General features: G+C 39.9%; 1 long non-coding RNA gene across 1 annotated transcript in view; it reads right to left on the bottom strand.

Annotated features, from left to right (window-relative positions):
• Window positions 1–15023: 15023 nt before the first annotated feature.
• Window positions 15024–22350, bottom strand: part of LOC144588411 (uncharacterized) — a 19360-nt gene continuing 12033 nt past the window's right edge. Inside the window, exons 1-2 of the long non-coding RNA XR_013543958.1 lie at window positions 21235–22350; window positions 15024–16142 (exon numbers count right to left, since the gene is read on the bottom strand). The exon at window positions 21235–22350 is cut by the window's right edge and continues 12033 nt beyond it. This is a non-coding gene — a long non-coding RNA (uncharacterized LOC144588411). The remainder of the gene's footprint in view (window positions 16143–21234) is intronic.

Below are 22350 nucleotides of genomic sequence, written 5' to 3'. Positions count from 1 at the left end.
AAAATGTATTATATACACAGTACTTCAACCAGGGTGTGGGAGGTGGTATTTCTGTGTGGCTTGCTAAAATGTGTGGATCAGAAATCTCCCCGGTTTAAATCTCACCCCTGCTTTGAGAGCAATTCGTGCTTCTTTTATGATAGTCATTTCGATAAGAGATTACTGCAGTGACATATGTGAAGTGTATAGAGTACACCGTTGGACTCCGAAAAAACTCTCACTACTTGTATCACGAACTGCTTTGAAACACTTTTAAGTGTGGTTGTGTAGGTGCTGATGGAATTGTTTTATCTTGGGACTGTTTCTGTACCATGGGCCAAGACATCTTGCTGCCTGGGGCAAAGGGAAAAATTGCATCCTTCTTCTTGCACCCATTCAGAAGATACTGAAACTGCTACTGTAGTTGAATCCTAATTTAGTAGTGTACAGTAGTCTTCCTCTGCACTTGAGACTAATCTGGAGCAGTGGGCCACTGAAGTAGCTCAGGTGAGCACAGAATTTTCATAACAATTACAGTATTAGTAAGTTACCATTTCTCTCTCAGTCCTCGTGTCCTTTGGCAATTGTGACCAGAAGACCAACTTTGCCTGGGCTTCACTTCAGCCAAAGGTGCATAGCCCTCCATTTGACTCCTTTTTCTACATGTCATTCTTTACATTGAAATATTTTTATCCTGTTTCCCAAACCACGAGGGAGTCTTATAGTGTGAAATGGCCTGTGCCTTGGAGGACCTGAGTGTGATATCCTATCTCTTATTGACTCTTCATCCCACAGATTATTTGCTTCTGACTATCTGTCATGCCAGTTATAGCTTCAGACACTTGGTACTTCTGATGATCCTCTAGTTTGCAGCCCTCCATAATGTTTGCAAACATATAAATGTCCTTATTGGAAAAAGTGGACTTTCCTTTTCTGTTGTGACGGGCCTCAGAACTTTTTTTTAGACTGGTTGAATCCTTGTTTAAGGTCAGCACTTTGGCACATTTGTTCAACCAGGGATATATAACTAGCTATTTACAATCTTAGCTGTTCAGGCTTGCTACAGGAATTAAAGATGAAAGCTTAGGAAAAAAAACAGTTAAATGTATGTTCAGTAATACAATTGCTGAGGAGAAGAAATGTTCCTCAGTAATTTACCTTTTAATACCATTTTATTATATTGTTTCCTAAACAGTAGGTTCTGAATGCTCAGTATTATCAGTTCACACAGTGACTAGTGTTTATGTGGTTGAAGGAACATTGCCAAATTAAAATTGCAATAATTTATCTAAACCTATTAAGGAAACAGAATATGTAAAAATGCATTTTATGGTGTTTGTTTTCTTTACAGATTATTAGATGATGAAAAGGAGCCGATCAGATGATAACTTTTTAATTTACCCATTGCAAAATAATACCATTGTTTAGATATGTTTTTGGAATACTAAAACAAATGCTGTTTCTTATAACTTCAGCAGTTTCTGAAAAATCCGTAAGGTTTTGACATGAGCCTTCAGTGTTCTACTATACAGTGGGGTCTCTGCTTAAGAACGTCCCTACTTAAGAACAATTCCACTTAAGAACAGCTCCATTTGCTAAATTTTGCTTCTACTTGAGAACAAAAATCCAGATAAGAACAGGAAAAAAAAACTTTCCTGCTCTTTTTTTAACCTTAGGTCATCTTAGGTTAAAAAAAAGTTCTCCCCCTAGTGGTAGAGTACGTATTAACCAGCTTTGCATTAGTTCCTATGGGAACTAATGCTTCAATGTACGAACGCACCTCTACATAAAAAAAACAGCCAGAACGGATTAATTGGTTTTCAGTCCATTGCTTCAAAATTAGCTTCGTCAGAAAAAAATCCCCCTCTAGTGGTAGAAGGCGGAATAGCAGCTTCCCATTAGTTTCTATGGACGGAAAAGAGCAGATATGGATTAAATGGTTTTCAGTGCATTCCTATGGGAAATGCAGATTCTACATAAGAACTTTTCCGCTTGAGAACCACCTTCCAATACAGATTAAGTTCTTAAACTTCAATCCCTTGATTTGAATCTAGAATCCCTAAATGATTTAGGAATTCAACAGGCCCATGCTCTTATTAAATCTAAACTCTGGCAGCATGAGTTTGAGGTTCTTGCAGCCAAACTGAATCCTACCTGTTCCCCGCTTTCTTTTGGTCTTTTCCCTTCACTTGGTTATCATCCAAATTATTTTTCCTCACTTATCAACCCCAGGTTAAGAAGAGCATTTATGTTAGCCCGACTTAACATTTTTCCCTCAGCGAACCATACCGGTCGATTTGCAAATATTCCTAAAGAGGATCGATTATGCCTGTTCTGCCATTTGGTTCCGGATACACTTGACCATATATTGTTTTTCTGCTCAGTTCATTTTTCCATTCGTAAGGCACTACTAGAACCCTGGTTATCTTCCCTGCCGAACACCCCTGAGATTTTTCTGAATGATTCTTCCTCCCGTATCACTGAAGCTGTCGCTATTTTTCTGCTTGAGATTCTTAAATTAACTTCCAAATTATAACCCGTTGTGTTTATTGTTAGTAATCCCAGCTGTATTTATGCCAATAAAGGTTTGGAGAAAGAAAGAAAGAAAGATTAAGTTCTTAAGTAGAGACCCCACTGTACAGTGTTACTTTTTGCATGATATATTTCACATGTGTGTATAATGTCAAAAATTTGGGTAGCCTGTAAATTTAGCTGGTACTGTAACTATGTCTATCTAGTCTTTTGCTCTGTTGGGTATGAATACCTTCAAATGTGATCACCTGGAGAGCTTGCCTGCCTAATGTCTCATTTTGAGGAGAGTGGAAAAATATCCAGACAATGAAGCTATCAATAGCTACAGTATAAGCAACAATAGGTGTATATTCTCTCCAGTATCTAAAATATCTCTGTACATCAACTGCTGAGGAGCATGAACTAGAGGTTGATGTTGCAATCATATCCTGCTTGTGGACTTTCCTTAGGCATCTCATTGGCTGCTGTGGTTGAGCTAGATAAGCCTTTGTTTTGAACCTGCTTGACTGTCCTTATGCCTAATGACTCAGCCCACCTTCTGTCAAGAGACTGCAAAAATTGGGGGAGGGATTTCATATTTTCTGTTGCCTTCTGGAAATCAGGCCTTGTAGATTAGCTGATTAGGAGAAGGGGGAAAAGTACTCACTGTTAATTGGAAGACAAGTGTTAATCACCTCTGGCTTATCTTTGTGAGAAAGAAAGTTTCAAGGCCTGTCTGCACTAGCTCTTTGGTACTGAATTAATTTGCAGGATTATTTCAGTTGAATTAAGGGAAGGCAAAAGAAGTTACTCTCTTCTTCTTGAAAGCTCAGAGTAATTCAGTGCCTGATTGGAGGATCTTCTGGAAGGTTCTGGAAATTGATATTTTGGGTGTTAGAAAGGGGAGAAAAATTACTTAGTTTAGTCTGCTTATTTCTTAGGAGAATTCTATGCTTATCTGCTGCACTTTGCATATACTCTGGAACTATGCTGAAGCTATGCCAGGATGTAAATATAGCTTGGGTTCACTCGCTTTTGTAGTTTCGTATAGGATTGTTCTGGAGTTGTCTGGATCCTTTTGATTGTTTATTTGCTCCACAGATCTTTGCCTCTTTCTGTAACCTTTGGAAACTGTTTTGAACTTTTGCTCATTTGACTTTTTCAGCACTTTTAATAAGAAAAGTTTTTTTTACAATTGTTTTGTCATGTTGAAGTAAGAGGGTTGCCTTGCCTTAATTATATAGTGGGAGCATGTCATTTTGTGGGTATACGGTATTTTTGTATTCCTGTCTTGTAGGATAGGCACTTAACGTTGTCAAAGCACTTAACCTTGTAGATTTTTGGTAACTTCCTGGAAGCACTGCTTAGTCAAGAATGCACTATTTATTTATTTATTTATTTATTTATTTATTTATTTATTTATTTATTTATTTATTTATTTATTTATTTATTTATTTATTTGCCACCCATCTGGCAGCCAAAGCCACTCTGGGTGGTTTACAACAAATAAAAACAACAACAGAGTAACAAAATAGCAAATTGTGACATTAATACCTAGGGGTGAAAATCAAAAATCATAAAGTGAAGTGAGGATAAAATTATTATACAGTAAATACAATTAAAAGCATAGAAGAAAATAAAAACATGGAGCATGGCAATGCATGGACTATGGCGTTTCGAAGGTACTGGGTAGGAAGATTTTCCCCAGCCATCAGCACATTTAGCCCTCCTAGATTTTACTCAAACCAGGAAAGTCTAGGCATTGTGACTAAATGGTTAGTGTGGGCCTCTTTGACTTGGCATAATATTGACACCTTCCTTGATGTGTTTCTTCTTTTAATATATTGAAAAAAAATCTGTGTGATTTGCAAAGATTTTAGCAATATGCTCCTGGAATGCTTTATCCTTTCCTTTTTGCTTGTCCTATTGCATATTTTTAAAAACATAATTGAGATTAGACATGAGATAAAAATGATATCTAACAGCTGAGCAGGGCTGATGAGGACAAGGCATTTTGGAGATCATTCATTCATAGGGTCACCATAAATCGGAGGTAACCTGATAGCACATAACAAAAACAACAACAAAACATCTAATATATGTAGCTTATAAACTTTTAAAATTAGTCACATTGTTTGCAGCACAGTCCTATGCACTGAATGCTGAACCGAATAGGGCTTACTTCCCCTGCAGAGGTTTGTATATAGCATTTCTGGCTGCAACCTTGAATTAAATTAGGATTGCAACCATTGGCACCATGTTCTACACTTTAGAGAAAGAGCGTCTGTTTCTTAACCCTAGGCTAGTCTGAAAAGGGCTGATGAGTTTCAGGGCCCTGCTTGTTTTTGCCAAGATAGACAAGCATCTAATTTCATGCTGGTCAACCTGCCAACAGGACTGCCAAACATATGTTATGTCAGGAGGTGCAGATTCACTGGTCCAATATGATCCTGCTTTTAAAAACAATATTGTTAAAGTATAAGAAACTGTAAGAAAGTCCTGCTTATAGTGGAATATTTTCTTTTAAGGGAAAAGAGAGAGAAATAGTCCAAGAAAATTAGTCCTGTGCCATGATTATTCCTGTGCAAAAGCAGTACAGGGTGCTCTTGGTCATTATTCAACCCAGTCATCCCCTTTTTAGGATACTTTATTCTACCACCCTTCCTTTCCCTTCCTCCAAATTTTTGTCCCTTCTCCAGCGGGTACTTAGCATGCTGTGGCCACTGAGCATGCTCAGTCCACCCTCTTTGTGTTCCACCCTCAGCTTATTTTCTCGTCTGCCAAAATTGGGGCTCCCCATATCTGTTGTTATCTCCTTGTTCTGTATGAACAGTTCAACTCTGACTAATGAATTTCCTTTCTTAGAGACTGAGCTTGTTGCTGCTGCTATAGGTACTAGCGAGGGATCCAAGTTTAACTGTGATGGTCCCAATGATTTGTAGATTGCTGAAATGCTGGAGGAGCCATCACTGCATACTGTGCCATGCTCCCTGAACAGCTGATTACGGGGAAGTAACACGTGGGCACCATGCAGCTCTCTGTCCAAGTTGACATCAACACTATTTAATTCCGTGGCATGCTGCTGGAAATCTAGCATCTCCTGTAGATGAGGTGCCACCTGGCAAGTGCAGACATCTTCTTACCAAGCTGGATAAGCTTTCTTGGGTCTCCACATCATTTCTGCCCAAACCTCTTATTGACCCTATGTAGCCAACCCAGTTGTGTAAACAAGCCCAAACTGAAGCTTAATCCAAATGTGACAGAGGTATTTCTGGTCAAAAGGCAGATTGGAACCTCTACTGCGTGGGATTACATTTCCCCTGAAAACTCACGGGCATACACCTAGATTAATTCCTTATGCCCAGATGTCCAAGTCTCAGCAAAGGCTAGGAAGGTTTTTTCTCAGTTAAAACTTGGGCACTGGCTGTGACCATCCCTTGATGTGTCAGATCTAGCCATAGTGACACATGCTTTAGTTATATACTATTTGGATAATTTTAACGTGCTCCATGTGGAGCTGCCTTTGTAAAGTGTTTGGAAACCCGAGGACTCCCAGATGCTGTAGTTAGGGACAACAGAAGTTTCTTCTTGCAACAATTTCACAGCCTATCAGTCCATTTGTGGAAATAATTCAGTGCTGGCTGCAACCTACAAAATGCTAAACTACTTCAAGACCAGGCTATCGGAAGGACTATATCTCCCCCAAATGAGCTTCCCTGGTTTTTAAGATCTTTAGAGAAGGTCTTTCCTTTGGTTCTACCACTCTTACAGGCATATTTGATGAAGACACAAGATAGGGTCTTTTCACTAACTCCCTTACTGGCTTCCTCCCTGATGTCCTTCTATCGTCAGGAAAATATCTTTCTTTTTAGCAAGGTCTTTCATAAATAACTAGCTACTAAGGAAAAGGTTTTGTGGGCTTATCCCCAGGTGGGCCCATTCTCCCCCTCTGCTGAATAAGACCCATTGACATGTAACTGGAGTAAAAAAAGGCCATGGCTTTATTGATTACAGCCTGCAGTTCCCCTGGCTTGAGCATTGAGGTTGGATCCAGTCCCATCAGGGGACCCAAATGCCCCCTGATATATCCCATATCTTCCTAGTTCCTGCTGGGTGATAACACAGGAATGTGTGAAGACCTGCGGGCATAGACCACTCTGTGTCTCCCTGCCACAACCCGGCACCGGGCTAGGTATCCATCCCCACCAAGCTGGGGGACTTCCCAGCCCCATATCCTGGGCCCCTGTAGGGGTTCCTTACCAATAGAGGTCGGAAGGTCCCCACGTGCCATTCATCGCACTCCTGGATCCATCCCAATGCTTCCAAAACCCCAATAAACGGTGACAAGAACAAAAGGAAACAGCCATTTTGTGAGTCCCGATGGGGAGTGGGGCTGCCAGACTGCCACTTTGCTCACTATGCGGCCCTCCAGTAAGTCTTGGGCCATTTTTAACAAGAAGGTTGTCTTTTTTGTCTTTTAAAATATTTTTTATTCAATAGTTTTAGTTCATAGCATGTTTCCTTTTTTAAATATTGTAATTGTATTTTAACTATTTTAATACTTGTTTTTAGATGCTTTATAAGCTGCCTTGGGTCCTTTTGTTGAGACAAAGACAGACTATTAAGTAAATAAATAAATAAATAAAAATATTACATTTTAATGCATGTGATATTCTTCATCTTAAACTGCTCCAGGCGTCTCTACTCTGACTTAAATTGTGTGACTACAAGCCCAATGTTTATTTAACCAAGGACTAAGGTGTTTACCACATTTCCATTTTGAGTCTTTAACTGCATTTCTTACTTTGCTTGCTTTTCACAGATTACCATGAACTTGGCTTTCTTAATACTAATCTTTAGACTGTTGTTGATTAGTTCATTGCAATGCATTCAATAAACTTTCTGAAAAAAGTATTTATTTATACAGTCAGGTAACCAGCTTGCAATAAACTTTTTAGACTATCAAAATTATTAGTTAATAATACTGTATTATCTGCATATCATATGTTGTTAATAACTTATCTATTGATAATGATAACATCATGTGTCATTGCAAGTGCTTCTCTCAAAATGTTTTCAGAGTATATATTGAAAAACAGTGGCAATGATATATATCCTTTTCGTACTCCTCTTCACCTCTCTGTGCCCTCTGTCATCTGATTGTTAGCTTCTTACCAACAATTCCATTGGCTTCCCGCATTGGACAAAAGCTTTCTGCTGATTAATAAACCAAACATACATAGTATCTTTGTTCATGTCACAGCATCTCTGTCCAAGTACATTCAGGCAGAATAGTGATTCCTTGGTTCCAAAACTTCTTCTGAATCAAAATTGTAAATCTCATCTCCCTTTTATGTTAGTTGGATAGGTCAGTGACTTAAATATCTGGCTGTAGAGTTAGAGGTTGGGAGTTTGATTCCTCTTTATACCTCCTGGGAGAAAAGCCAGGCTGTGTTGTCATGACCAAGCTCCAAAGTTGCAGGGTGTCCCCAGAAGAAGGGAACAGTAAACTACTTCCGAGTATTCTCTATCTGGAAAACCTTGAAAAGGATAACTATAATTCAGAATTGACTTGATGGCAAGTCTCCCTTCTATGCACATCTTGTAATTATGTCGGTTTTTTTAACCTTAAGCAAATGGATAATCAAGCTTATTGTGCTGTACTCACTGTCTACTTTAAACATTGCCTGGTAATGGCTTGGTAAGCAATTTCATAACAGCTGTACTTAACGTATTTTATTACCATGATTTCAGCTCTATAATAGTGCTGTGTGATGATTACTAACTGAACAAGACATAATTTGCCCACACTATTTGCACTTGACCATATCCTTGCCAACAAAATTCATTTATTCCAGGAATCTGACTGTTCATCCTTTTCAGGGTTTTTACTGTTCTATGGATTTACAGTGGTGCCTCGCTTAACGACGTTAATTGGTTCCCCAAAAAACACTGCTATGGGAAAACATCGCTAAGCGAAACACCATTTCCCATAGGAATGCATTGAAAACCGGATAATCCGTTCCAATGAGAATGGATTACCGTCCTTAAGCGAAAATCGGCATTGGAAACATCGCTAAGCGAAACGCGGTTCCCCCATTCAATACATTTCAATGGTTTTGACAGGTCCGTTTTCGCTATTTTTAAAGTGTCTTAAAATGTTAAAAAACTGTTTTAAATGCTTGGAATCGTTAGTGCACCTTGTAAAACCTTTGCAAACTTAATTTGGCTTTGTTCTGACTCTTCGCTAATTTTTGGTGAATTCCCCCCCCATTGGAGTGCATTTCGCTAAGTGAAACAGGGGGACCTAAACTGTCATTGCTAAGTGAGGCAAGGTCCCGAACATTGCTATGCGAAATTTCCCCAACATTGCTAAACGGAGCACAAAATCACTCCAAAATCTCATCACTAAGCGAATACTGTACATCGTTAAACGAGGCAATCGCTAAGCGAGGCACCACTGTATTCTGCTACATAATATTGAATACATTACATGTTCCTAACCTAACTTTCAGATTCTTAACACCCTCTAGAGGCCTTCTCACATAGTCTGCCATGGATTAAAGCTTTTCTCACCTTGACAAGTGTCCTTAGAAGATACCTCTGGTGGTTTCCTACTTACCTTTCATATCTCAGTGCTACAGATGATTACAGTGGCCACCAAACACCACTTTCCCTTGCATGATTGTTTTACCATGTAGTCTTTGTATTCTAACTTTTGTGACTGATAAAATGGCATGTTCCACAAAAGCTTATGTTAAAATATAGAAGTTAGTCTTTATAGTACCATGTCTTTTTTTTTGCTTTTATTTTGTTTTGTGTTTCTTATTGAAATGTTTGCACAGACTAACATGGCTACAGCTTCAAAATCACACCCAGACTGAAGCCCTACTATGATCCTTTGGCCTCAGTTGGTACAGACATTGCTACTGTCCAAAGTGCAGAGGGGTTGAAAGGAAATTTAGCTCCCTAAGGCTACACAGAGCTCCTGCCTCAAACCTTTTTCTAATAAGTAAATAGTAAAATAATACCATACTATTTGAATGAGTTCTAATCCCCAGTGGCAGATGAATTGCATCCAGGAATATTGAAGGAACTGGCTGAAGAGCTCTCAGAATCGCTGTCTATCTATTATTTTCTTGAAATCATGGAGGATGGGTGCCAGACAATTGGAGGAGGTCTAATGTCCCTATCTTCTGAAAAGCCAAAAAGAAGGAAACTGGGAATGATGGACTAGTCAGCTTGACATAAATTCCAGAGAAAACTCTGGAGGAGATTATAAAGTGGTCATTCTGATAGTACCTTGAAAACAATGCAGTAATAACTAGAAGCCAACACCAGTTTGTCAAGAACAAATCCTGCCAGATGAATCTTATCTCATTTTTTGATTGAGTAACTTCCCTTTTTGATCAGTTACGTAGATGGTGAGTATGCTGTAGACATAGTATATATTGACTTCAGCAAAATGTTTGACAAAGTGCTCCATGATATTCTGGTTAGCAAGGCGTGGGCCAGATAGCACTAGTGTCAGGTGGATACATCATTAGTTACAGAACTGTACTCAGAAACTGCTTATCAATAGCTCCTTCATAAATTCTCTGACATTATAAGGCAATCACCATCTTGGCCATCAGCATTCCCAGCATGCACCATGTGCTCACCTCATTCAGGCCTCTGATATGGAGGAACAGAGAGAAATGAGTGTGAGTGGCTCTTTTGGGGGGTGGGTGGGTGGGAGTGGCGCACATGCATAAAAGGAAAAGGGGTACAGAAATAATTAACTAGAATTGCCTGCAATTCTAGTTAAAATAAAAATGATCTCTCTGTTGGCTAAGAGAACTAAAATAAAACAATATACTTTATTTAATATAACAAATAAAAAAATAATTGCAACTAAAAAATAACCATGGCAACTTCCCCCACCCCCAGAAAACACTGATAGGGGGTGATAGACAATCACCCAAGCCCAGAAAAGTTTTTTCCCTGTCACTCAAACTATGAACAGCATGCGAGGTTGTAAATAAAACTCTAGTATGTTTATCTCAGATGAAACAACATTAGCAGTGTAGCAGCTTGAAGAGTTTGCGGAAGGTCACCCATTCCATCAAAAAATGTGAAAAATATATTCAGGAATTTTCCATTTCTTGCATCCTTGAAGGAGGAACTGTTATCAATTACTATTTCGCCCTTCAGCTAGTATATCATGACTTATTTAGGGCAAGAGTTCCTTGGATTTGCTTACGTCAGGGATTAGGGCTGTGTGGCCCTCCTGTCAGCCCTTGCCAGCATAGGCAGCGGTGAAGGATGACACAAATTGCTCTCTGACAACATCCAGAGGGGCGCATATTCCCCATCTCTGATAGACACATTCAAAGTATGAATCTAAGATTAAAATGGATTCTAATAGAATCAGCAGAACAACACCTCTTCGCTTGCCTTGTAATTCTTCTGAACATGCAAATTTCCGGGACACTGTCAGTGACCTCAACGTGGCTACTGTGGAACTAATACACTCCAAGGGAAGACTGGAGAGACCATGTGCAGAGTTATAATTTATTAACAGGTTCCAATCAATGGCTAAAGATAGTAGCTGGGAGTCCTATGGTATTGAGAACAGTTTTATGGAGGGCCATTGTTAATGAGTCACCAATGCAGCAGGATTATGTGGGGGTTAAATTGCAGCACCTTTGTAAATGGGTTCCTTATCACTTTACAAGCTGCCACCTCTTTGTAAACTGGATTCCTTATTGCTTTACAATGTGAGAGAATTTGTGAAAGTGTGGTGAGAACAGAAACTGTTAATGTAATCATCAATGTTTGTCACTCTGCATCTAAATTTGCTCTCACCTCACAGTATGCAACAGCCCTTAAACATGTACTGCATGTATATGTCTGTAATTCCATAATTGTACATCAGGTATCTGAAGAAGTCAGCTATTTGGCCACAGAAAGCAGGCTGTAAGATTTTTTTTTGTCTTAAAACTACCATAGGGCTCTTTATTATTTTAACTAAGTTGTTTTCCCCATGTATTCTGGGAAAAGTAACATCTGAACTAGTTCTTTGGGCAGCAGGAACACATGTCATGATGGGTGCTTTGGACTTTCTTTATAGAGATGCTTTTGCAGTATGCATTGATTTTAATATGAAATACAAGACCAGCACGGAGGGACTCCATCATTTTAGAATTATTTTTCCAGTGGCAAATCCCCCTGTCTTGAAAAAAGACAGGAGAGCGGAATTAGACATGGACACAATTAGCAGTTACATGAATAGCTTTTCAATGTAAATGGCCGTGGGGTGCTGTCCTTTTAATGTTCTTTTAAAAAAATGATTTCTTGTAGTAATGTCAAGCTAACATCTACAATTGCCTGGATCCTCTTTTCCCCTCGCCTTATGCGGGCAAATGCTGTAATGCACCCATGAAGAAACAAAGAATTAATTAAATAAAATGTTCTGTGTTTCTTTGTGCCACTTCATTTTGCCCCAACTAAATTACTGCTCAGGTATGGAAGATGCATTTTGTCAGCACAGTCTAGCAGCACTTGGTTTTCTTGATTTTATTCCTAGGAAGGCTATGTCTGATGCAAAGGGTTGTGTGTATAAACTTGTCTGGGGTCATATCATATGATGCAGGGAAAGAGGAAACGCGTCCTAACATTCTGGATCAGGTCTCCCAGAAAGGTTAGACCTGTCTTTATTCATAGAGATGACCTTTGGTTTTAAACAAAACTATTCTGCACAAGGCATAGCCAAAGCCAAGCTAAAATTCATATTTAATATCCAGAGTAGCATGAAGCACAGGTCTCCCCTATCCCTATTCAGAGGCTGGACATTTTACTATTTTGAGCTATAACCACTGCATTCCTTGGCATGCAGACTGGGCAATCCAGGGAACTCTAGTCAAACCCTCCCCCCCCCCCCAATCTTCCAAGGTCTGTTATTATTCTGGAACTACATCCCACCCAAGTGATGAGCACCGTGGGCTGGAAGTGTCAGATATGTTTACAAAATATACAAATATAGTGGAATTTTATACTTATCGAACAAGGCAGCGTTTATGTTTGTGAACATTTCTCAGACTCTCCAAATTCTCAGCAGCCTACTGCAGAATTGCAGATTCTGTACTTAGTTCATCGCAACATGGATTCCAAATTCCTAGACCAGGAAAAATATATATAAAAAGAATCTGGTGCAGATTTCTCTGACATCTGTCATCCTAGTCAGTCTCCAGCAGACACCAAACTCTTCATAAAATACTGGCACTCCTGAGTTTTCATGGTTTAGAAAACTGAGTACGGAGGATGTTGCAGGATATTACCCTGCCAATATTTAGCTGTGAGCAAAAGTTGTTTGATAGGCCAAAACCAATGGAAACAAACTTTTGAAATTTTGTATACGTATGCTACTTTTGTGAGCAGTACAAATGTAAACTAATATAAATTATAACCAAGTAACATAGAAGTTAAAAAGATGTACTGTACTGTATAATAATAACTACATGCTGTCAAGTCAGTTCAGTTATGGTGATCCTTTCCAGGGTTTTCCAGACATAAATACTCAGAAGTGGTTTAACAGTTCCTTCTTTTGGGAGCATTCTAGGACTGTTCAGCTTGCCCAAGCTGGTATACAACCCCCTTCTGGCTCGTCTTCCTGGAGGAACAGCAGGGAATTGACCTCTGTCTCTGTAGCCAGGTACCCAAAACACTAATATCTCCAGACAGCTAAAAAGAGAGAGCCGTGATTAGCTAATTTTGCTCCTTAGGTAAAAATATGCAATTATTTCCCTCACTCCTCCCCTCCACTTTTTTTAAAAACTGCAGAGAGAGACAGGGAGCAGGCAGCATGGAACCACAAACTTAATTCTGCTCAACAAAATTCAGAATTCTTAAGGCTTGGTTCACGGTGAATTCTTAAGACCTATTCAAAAATTTCCTTACCCAGATAAATTTAACATTATATATATATATATATATATATATATATATATATATATATATATATATATATATATATATATATATATATATATATATATATATATATATATATATATATATATATATATATATATATATATATACACACACACACACACACACACACACACACACACACACACACACAAAATGTGCTATGAGGAAAAGGGTGCATTTCATAAACTCTATCCAGCTGTTCCCTATCTGGATAAATTCTAGCTGCTCTCCTTTAAGAATGGTAAATTTATCTGGGTAAGGAATATCTGAATAGGTCTTAACAGTATATATATATATACAGTGTGTGTATATATACACATATACATACATACACACACACACACATAACACAGACACAGACACAGACACACACACACACTGTATACAGTAACTTTTGTAATTTATTTCAATATTATTCTAATAATGTTTGAATGATAGTATTGTTATTGTAATAAATGAATTTTTTGTAATTTATTAGCAGCAAATTGAAAAGTACTTTTTATACACAGTTCTGTCAGACAACTTTACAGTGGTTTCTGATATATTTCCTAGTTTGACTTGGCACTATCCCAACCTAACGGGCACACCTCTCTGTGAAGCATAATTGTTCTTCCCATTTTGTTATGAGCCCTTGAAGTTCATTCTTTAGTAAAATTATAACCCTGACTGACTGAAATGGCATCAGAAAGAACTGACTCAACCTGTTGGCAGACAAAGGCATGAGAACGGTGTGGCCTTCCCTGCCTGCTGCCCTCAGGTACAATGTTTTCCTGTCACAAGTGAGGAAGTAAGATTCAACTGCCAGTCTGGTCAGGTTCTGTACCAGAAATGGAAGTGTGGGACACGATCTTGTCTTTCACCTTAGGCAGAAAAATTCCTTTGGATAACTTTACGGCCAAGGTATATTTTAAGCTTACATGAGTCTGATTGCTGCAGCATGTATATTCTGAGGGACCTTTCCCAACAAATTGGACAGACATAGCTACCATGTGCAGATCCTTTCTTTTCATGGAGGCATATTTTTGGATCCATTCAAGTGAAGCAACAAGAAAAAAAAATCACCGACCAAAATCTATTATCTCTAATAAGCAAGCTTGTGATGAACTTGTTTTTTTTCGTCAGGTACTATAGACATCTATTTGAAAAGTGCTCCTAACAGTTATCCATTTTCAGGCACTGAGCTTGAAAATGTGTGGGATTCAAAAGGTGGTTGTGATAGGGGGATGCAGGTGAGCCCTATTGCCACATCCTCATCTCACTGGAAGCCATGAGACCTTTCTGTGTTCAATTTGAAGATCTATATGGCTTGTAGCAGGATGAGAGTGGGGCTTACCTGTAGCCCCAGGTCTCCATTGCTCCTTGAGCCCTATAGGTTTTCAGGCATAATGTCTGAATAGGGATTTATATCTATGAGATCTGTTTTTATTTAAAAGCTCAATTTTAGAATTGAAATTCAGACTGGAGGCGGGGGGCTGGTAAATACTTTTGAGGCCAAGTGACTGAGGGTCAAACTAGAAGCTAAGTGGTGTTTCCTCTGATTAACCTGCTTTCCTTCTCACCATGGGATTTCTTCATGCCTCAGCAGTAAGATGTGCAAAGTAAACATGTGTTTACCTAAATATCTAAGTCCTAATCAGGTGGAAAGGAAATGTGCTTACTTGACATGTGAGGAGGAGAGCATGATAGTCCCCACCCTGCCCCGCCCCACCCTGCCTTGTCATATTAAAGATTTGAAGAGGAGAGGTTCTTCTAGCTATAAAAGGATCTCCATTAGTGCCCAGGGCCCAGGAAATGTGGGATTCTGGCTTCCACAGGGAACTTCCATTAACAGAACAGCCAAAGTTGTTCAAACCTGTCACTTCCACATGAACAAAGTAATAAGGAGGAGAGCAAGTCTAACTATTGAGTAAACCCATTTTCACAATGCCTGAATAGGACTGTAATTAAGGAAAACATGTGTTGTGACAAGCATACGGTGGCATTTACCCCATGGCCCCTGCTTGTTTCACCAAACACAGAGCTCACACGAGTATCCTAACACGCCCTTTAACATGCTGACACCAGTTGATCTCTTTATCATCCTATATTTCCTATGAAAGACCGAGGTCCATTCAGTACTGAACTTTTAAACAGAAACCGTTTTATTGATTACAAATTGTTTTAGGACTAGTTCTTAAGCACATTCTTAAAGTTACACTAAGCTTCAGTATTTTACTTTAACCTCTTCTGTCTTAATTTAAACAGGTCACACTCTGACTAATCACTCCTTAAACACTCTCTCTGCCTCAAACCCCCCAAACTCTTTCTCTCCTTTCTGTCTCTGATTGAATTGACTTTTTATCTCTCTGACTCACCCCTCCCTCCTGGTTTCTCTGGCTCCACCTCCCCACAGCTCCCATTGGTGCAGGCCAATACCTTTATATATATATATATAGGGAGACCGGGTGTTTGCTACACATACCATTTACATCAACTGAAGGGGCATGTTTCTAAAATCATGCAATGCCTATTGCCTAGTTTGGCCCTCGAAGGAGTGTGTATGTTCAAACACAAGCAGCAATTTCTGAGAAGGCTGCATGCAGTAGATATCTTGTCTTATAAATAAACTTCATGCAAAAGTGAATATTAATCTGGCCAGGGCCGTAACTAGCCACTTGGGCACCCAGAGCAACGGGCACCTGTGGGAATGTATGCCATAGCTAAACATATAAAGGTATTTCTTGTCATGTTAATATCCATGTTGTATGAACCATGTTGATCTCCTCATGTGATGTAATATGGTGTGTTACTGAGCAGAGCGTCCTATTGGCTCATGTAAACCTGACAGTTGATGTTATGTAACCGGTAAGAGAATAAAAGGAGGTGCCAGGCATCATTGGAGGAGCTGATATCACAGAGAGCTGAGCTGTCTTCACAGAGAGCTGTTATCATTGACCATTTGAACAGCAACTTCAGCCAATGATCCTGAGCACGCTTTGAAAAGATTAAGATTAATTCGACTGCAGTCTCCTTATTTCAGAGGTCTCTCCCTCCGGAACCTTTCAGGGACCTCTCCCATCACCACAGGTTGTTGGAGCCGGATTCCAACAAGTGGTGCCCTGCGTGAGGCCTACTCCACTGTGTGAGGCCTACTTAACAGTGTGAGGCCTACTCCACTGTGTGAGGCCTACTTAACAGTGTGAGGCCTACTCCACTGTGTGAAGCCTACATCACAGTGTGAGGCCTACTCCAGCGTGTGCAGCCTACTTCAGTGTGAGGCCTGCTTCTCAGCGTGAGGCTCCCAGAAGCTAAGAAGACCGGTGGAAGGTCACTCCCTCACCCACGTCCGGCAAGGATTACAGCGCGCGCCTCGCATCTTTTTAGATCCCGGGTGAGTGATCCTCTCAAAGTTAGAAAACTATGGGTTCTTCACTGTCTCCTCAACAGTCTAAATATGTTGATGATCTTTACTATCTTGTAACGGAAAATGGACACTCTGCGACTAAAAAGGAAGTCGAAGCCCTAGTTTGGACTATCGGCGATATGTGTCCATGGGTACCCGAATCTGGAACTTTTGATTTGGAAAAGTGGACAAAAATTGGCATGAATTTTCAAGGCAATCCAAAAGTGTCTTCTCAAATTCTGTTTACCTGGTGTAAGGTCCGAGCTTGTTTAAAGGGACTTACACCAAATAACATTCTCTTTAGTCAACAACTAGCATCTGGGAACAGCTCTTATCCTCCCTTGCCTCAAATCTTGCCTCCTCAACCTTTAAATCTCATGCCTTCAGCACCGCCGCCACCAAATTACAACCAGGGGCGGCTGCCACCAAAACCTCCAGATAAACTGTTGAGAGATGATGAGGACTCCAGCCCTGATCTATTTCCCACTGATGAACATAATAAGGCAGTACTAATTAAACCCTCTGCGTCAGGTTCAACCCCCCATGGGCACACTACTATGCTTTCCAGATCCCTTGCAGCTGCCCTTTGCGAAGCTGGGGCTACAGATAACTCTATCTTATCAGCGTTTCCTGTTATTCATGGACGACCCGCTGTACCAGCTATTCCCGGTGCTGATGATAATGACCCTGGCGTAGCTGGCAGACCACCTGTACCTGATAGATATGAGCCTCAAAAAGACCCACCACGCAAGTTGCCAACCTATCAGGAGGCCATGAATGTATCGGGAAACCAGCCACCAGAAATGAAGGCTGAAGCTATTAGCAAGAAACCTGACTCTAAGAATGATGTACCTTTAGAAAACTTGGAGACATCTTATATATCCATTGCATGTGACTTAGTTAAAGAAACAAAGGACTCTGATGAATGTGCTTCACCAGCCTTTACAGATTACTCCAAGATGATGATTCCAGAATTTGTTCCACATCCTGTGCCCGAGTATACCGAACATACTGAGAAGGCATCACTGCCCTCTGGAAATAGTGACACAGTGAGGAGCCAGCCAGAATTTGGTTCTGGTGAGAAGGAGGAAGAAGCTGTGCAAGAGAAACCACTTGAAGCTACTGCCAAGATTGCACCAAAAGGAGTTCAGGAAGAGGTATCTCCTTCCCTTAGCAAGCCCTACTTGGAATCCTTCCAGCCTCCGTTGGAACCATCCAAAAACGAACCCACTTCTTGGTTTCTGGATGCAGAGGCTGCAGATCTGCCTAAGAAAGAGAAGATTCCTCAGCTGCAAATGGAGAATACTTATGCAGATGATGTTTCTACGGAGCTCAAAAAGGTGGATAAAATGGTGGTGTCCATAGAATCCTCTCCAGAGACTGAAGACTTCCCCACGGTCCCTTATCAAGCTGCTAAGGTGGTGGCAGGAGCTACAGAAAAAGTCACATTAGGGAACAGTAAAGTCAGAGAGCTTGGTGATAGTGTTGTCAAAGCTGAAGAGAGACAGTCTCCTTACCAAGCTCTTGCCCAGAGAGCAGATCTGTTCTACAAAGCTTGCATCAGATGTTGTCAGCTTTCTGGACTTGATATTCAGTCTGTGTATTCTTCCTTTCCACAGGGCGACGTGGTGAGACTTTTGCAAACTTGTTCCACATTCCAGGTTGCTTTTGCTGATTTCGTAGGGACTGTTCTCCCTATCCCACCAAAGGACAAAAGGCTAACATTTTTCTCTACTGTTTCTTACTCTTTAACCACTTGCTTTTCTCCCCAGCCATTAGCAGGAAAGCGCATGTTGTTTACCAATGGTTCTCCACAACAAAGAGTAGTTGTCTGGCAAGATCCTGAAGGGCATTGGATGTCTCGATTTACCAAGCGACAGACATCAGCTCAACGTTCTGAACTTGCTGCTGTTTTGGCATTTAACCTCTTTCGATATGAAGAATTCAACCTAGTAGTGGACACACAATATGTTTATCTTCGCTTCTTTCCCGATCCTGGTGGGCAGGTACTTCTCATGGAATTATTCCACCTATGGGTACTATGATGAATTATTATGACTTACATGTCTTAAACAACTGGACTATCAGTATGTTTAATGATATGATTACAGCTATAACTTTGCTAAAGAAAGAACAAAGTGAGATATGTGATTTTGTATTACAAACTCGTTACGCTGTTGATATGTTGCTTGCCTCCGAAGGAGGAATCTGTGCTGTTGTTCATACTCATTGTTGCATGTTTATTTCTGATTATACACCAAATATTATTGCTACTATATCACATATGGAAGATTCTCTTAAGGTTAACCTCTGATTCCTTTGGATTCAGAAGCAATTGGCTTTTGGGATAGCCTATGGTCTTGGCTGCCCAACCTTTCCTGGTTTCGTATCTCTGCCAGCGAAGAGAGTCGAAGACGATGGTTAGAGACTTTGCATAGAGAACTGAAAAACAATACAGATTTACTACACAAGTATCACAAAGGCTTCTTTTTCCAATGGGAAGTTCCTGTGCTGTAATCAGACTTGCAAAGCAGCTCCAGGATGCACAATATGGGGAAAACATTGTGTACAAAGGTGGCCTCCTGTATGTTTACCATTGTATGCTTAATTTTAATATTGATTGTTGGATGTGTGCTCATTCTCTGTATAATAGATATTGGCCTTTAGGCCCTTTCAGTTTTGTTAACACTTCGTTTTGGGCTAATGTATCTATCTTTAATGATAATGCTACTGCATCTTCTAAGCAAACCCCCCGTGCCATTTCATTAGTACCTAACTACCTATGGCCCAAAGCTCCTATTTGTATTAAATCATTTAATGGTTATGTGGATCTAGGTTCTTATCCCTTTTGTAATCTTTCCATCGCTATTCCCTATGGTGCCATAGACTGGATTAATGCCTCCTCGGGATATGACGAGTATGCCTATTTACCTACTTGCCCTTGTCCTGACTCATCCTGTGTTTTCACTGGTGGGACCTGTAATATTTTGGGTAATTCCTGTACTAGTAAGGATCTCACCTGTATCCCTTATACTGGCTGGCCTGATAACGTAACTCGATATGGTGCCCATATGTCACTCCCATTTCAACAATATCTTCTGTTTCGGACCATGCAATATCAATGTACAGATATTCATTTAGGAAATGTCTCTGAAAATTACACGTTTGGTTTACCCCCAGGCATTTTCTTCATCTGTGGTCATGCCGCTTACAAGGTTCTCCCTGCTAATTGGAAAGGACGCTGTACTCTTGGAACATTAGGTCCCTATAATTTGTATATTGCTCAGCATCACAACATAAAACATGCTAGAAACCCTCATATCTATAAACGTGCACTGAATAAAACTGCTGGTATTGTTGCATTAGATATTTTTGGATGGTTTGTACCAGGTCTCAATGGGCTTGCCACCAATGCTAAGCTAGAATTAATCTCCCAAGATATAGAGCTACTTGCTAATGCTTCTAAAATTGCCATCAAAGCCCTACAAACTGAAATAGACTCTTTAGCTAACGTTGTTGTACAACATCGCTTGGGCCTTGACTTTTTGTTTCTTCGCAATGGTGGCTTGTGTGCCTGGCTCAATACTTCTTGTTGCTTCTATATAAATAAATCTGGGGTTATTGAGCAATCTGTCCTTCGGTTGCAAGAAGTCATGGACGGTCTTAGGGACGACTCCTCTGACCTATCTTGGTGGGAGTCTCTATGGTCTTGGCTTCCAGGTTTTGGCTGGGTTCATTCTCTATTGATGTATGTTATCATTATTGCAATATTGGTGGTTGTTTGTTGTTTTGTGCAGTGCATTTCATCCTTTCTCACTATGTGTATACAGTGTTGCAAGAAATCATCCCAAACTGTCTCCGGAAAACAATTATATCAAGTTAGGTACCATGCTTTGTATTCTTATGATAATGACTTTTAAATCTGTTAATGTTTACATTTGGCAACATTTTAAATAAACAAAAACGGAGGGAATGTGGGAATGTATGCCATAGCTAAACATATAAAGGTATTTCTTGTCATGTTAATATCCATGTTGTATGAACCATGTTGATCTCCTCATGTGATGTAATATGGTGTGTTACTGAGCAGAGCGTCCTATTGGCTCATGTAAACCTGACAGTTGATGTTATGTAACCGGTAAGAGAATAAAAGGAGGTGCCAGGCATCATTGGAGGAGCTGATATCACAGAGAGCTGAGCTGTCTTCACAGAGAGCTGTTATCATTGACCATTTGAACAGCAACTTCAGCCAATGATCCTGAGCACGCTTTGAAAAGATTAAGATTAATTCGACTGCAGTCTCCTTATTTCAGAGGTCTCTCCCTCCGGAACCTTTCAGGGACCTCTCCCATCACCACAGGTTGTTGGAGCCGGATTCCAACAGGCACCATCTTCAACCCATTCTGCCACAAGACATGGGCATGTGCCCCAGTGAAAGAGGAGGAAGAGAATATTATATCCCAGCAAAAAAAGAAAATTTATGCTTTAAAAGAAAGGAAAGTGAATGGCATGGGAGATTTTACTGTCTGTTTTTCCAACCCTTCCAGATTTCAATTCCCCATGAATTTTGGTGCCCTGGAACAAAACCTCAGTTGCTCCACCCTAGTTTTAGCCCTGAAGCAGACTGTGAAATATCCATGGTGATATGAACGTTCATGTCATGTGCTCATGTGAATGACATTATAGAAATGTGGTGGATATTCTTTGTTCAAATGCCAGTACGTGACTCAGCTCTCCAGATCAAAATGCTCAGGTCTTATGACTGAAGTTTTGGAAAAGCTAAAAGCCTGAATCACAGGAGCAATGAGATAATCCAGTTTATTGTAGCAAAAAGTTTTAAGCGCTTATCCCCGAATAAATATAAGCCAATTTATTCCAGACAGAAGAGTAAAGCAAAAGACGTGGTGGGTCCTGGGAGGGGTTGGTACATAGTATGTCTTTATGGTATCAAATTGACTCTTTGAGTGCAAAACCTTGTTTCCTGAAAAGAACAGCAATATTTGTATTTACATTTCGAAAATATCTATGGCAGAAGTCTCTCAGAGACAAAGTAATTCCTTAATTTTTTAAATTTCATTGTTAATCATGACAAATTAGGACACAAAAAGAAAATGGTTCTTTTTGATTTTTGGCAAGAGAAAGTATATTTTTATAAGGGACTGTTGCTTGTTCCTGTTAGCTGTGTGATAAACAGTGAGAACAACTCATGATACTCTCCCTATGACATTCTGAACTAATTGTCACACAAAGACTTTTTGCTGCCCTTGATTAGTTTTATAGCGACTGTTTATTATGCTAACCATAACACTGGTATGTGATGTTGTACATTAACTCTGCTTCTTGATAAAATGGCATAGTGCATGGGATTTAGTGGCATGGAGAGATAAGTTACGTACTTATATGTTTAGTATCAGCAGTTTAGACTCAAAGAGGCTGACTACATGGGGTGTTTCGCCTGCTGTTTGGAGCTCTACAGGAATAAACTGGTGCATTCTTAAAGATGG

This window comes from Pogona vitticeps, chromosome 3, assembly GCF_051106095.1.
Source record: "Pogona vitticeps strain Pit_001003342236 chromosome 3, PviZW2.1, whole genome shotgun sequence".
NCBI classification, from domain to species: domain Eukaryota; kingdom Metazoa; phylum Chordata; class Lepidosauria; order Squamata; family Agamidae; genus Pogona; species Pogona vitticeps.
This window is presented reverse-complemented; position numbering and strand designations above follow the sequence as displayed.